The sequence below is a fragment of the Penaeus monodon genome, chromosome 34 (assembly GCF_015228065.2).
Source record: "Penaeus monodon isolate SGIC_2016 chromosome 34, NSTDA_Pmon_1, whole genome shotgun sequence".
NCBI lineage: Eukaryota > Metazoa > Arthropoda > Malacostraca > Decapoda > Penaeidae > Penaeus > Penaeus monodon.
The window spans coordinates 6,175,150-6,176,232 of record NC_051419.1 but is presented as its reverse complement, the minus strand read 5'-3'; the positions used below and the strand labels follow the sequence as shown (position 1 = coordinate 6,176,232).

Below are 1,083 nucleotides of genomic sequence, written 5' to 3'. Positions count from 1 at the left end.
GGTTCAGTAATATGTATAAATATGATGAATATATTTATCAGGAGTATGATTAATATATATATGTTGTGTGTGTTGTGTGTGGTTCGTTAATATGATAATATTGGTAGGATGAGGAGGTAGTGGATAAGGCGGGTGGCTATATTCTTTGGTATGAAAATATGAATGAGTAAAATAAATTTATGGTCATTTGGTTCAATCAGTATCTGTCCACATTCTCTGATTTTGGCAAAGGTTCAGAACAGCATCCTGGAAAGATTAGAGAAAAGTACATCAGCTTGTTACAGACATACAATTCGATACTACCAACTATAATGAATAATTTGTGTATGCTACAGGGAAGAAATAATGATCTACCGAAATCTGAAAATCTGCTCATGTGGCTTATTTGCTGCCTTTTTACTTCATGCTTTGGTAAAGAAAAATAGTGAGACGGGGCTTGTTGACATCGACAGTACCTTATCGTCAATTACCAAGAGTGACGCATGGAGGACATGCTCACGCTTCTTGTATTCAAATGTAGAGCAATTACCCTGTTTTCATATATTCATTAAGAATAGCAAAATATATATGTGATTGTAACATCCACGTATATGATTTGGGAAACATATAAATATATAATATATAATAACATTATAATTTTACATAATTATCTATCCTATGCCTCGTATCCATAGTTACGAAGAGTTATAGAGTAAAAACAAATAAACTGACTTCATTCGCATCAAAAGAATGACCATAATGTGCTATCGGCATAAACCAAGCAATGCTTTGGCCTCCAAGCTCCATGCTCCGGCAAAGGCCAACAAACCCCCACAACTCGGACTCGGGGAAGAGAGATCGGAGATAGTCTCCTGATTTTAGGCTGAATTACCAGAAAATTCTGTACGCTTTCTTCTTCCTGAATATATAATGTGAAGGTCTTTTAATTACCATTAGAGTGGGAAGTATGGAGTGCGCAGTATCAGTGTTTCGAGCTTCTGTCTAATTAAGTAATACTGGGCTTACAAAATATGAAGGTTACTTTTTTAATATTCAAATTGCCATTGTTTCTATTTTCTTAAATTCTTAAATTCTTAATACTTC

At 34.4% G+C, this 1,083-nt stretch overlaps 1 protein-coding gene across 1 annotated transcript in view; it reads right to left on the bottom strand.

Moving 5' to 3' along the window:
* The window catches only part of LOC119594545 (presenilins-associated rhomboid-like protein, mitochondrial), a gene marked incomplete in the record, with an annotated part of 3,575 nt that overhangs the window by 2,019 nt on the left and 473 nt on the right, over positions 1-1,083 (bottom strand).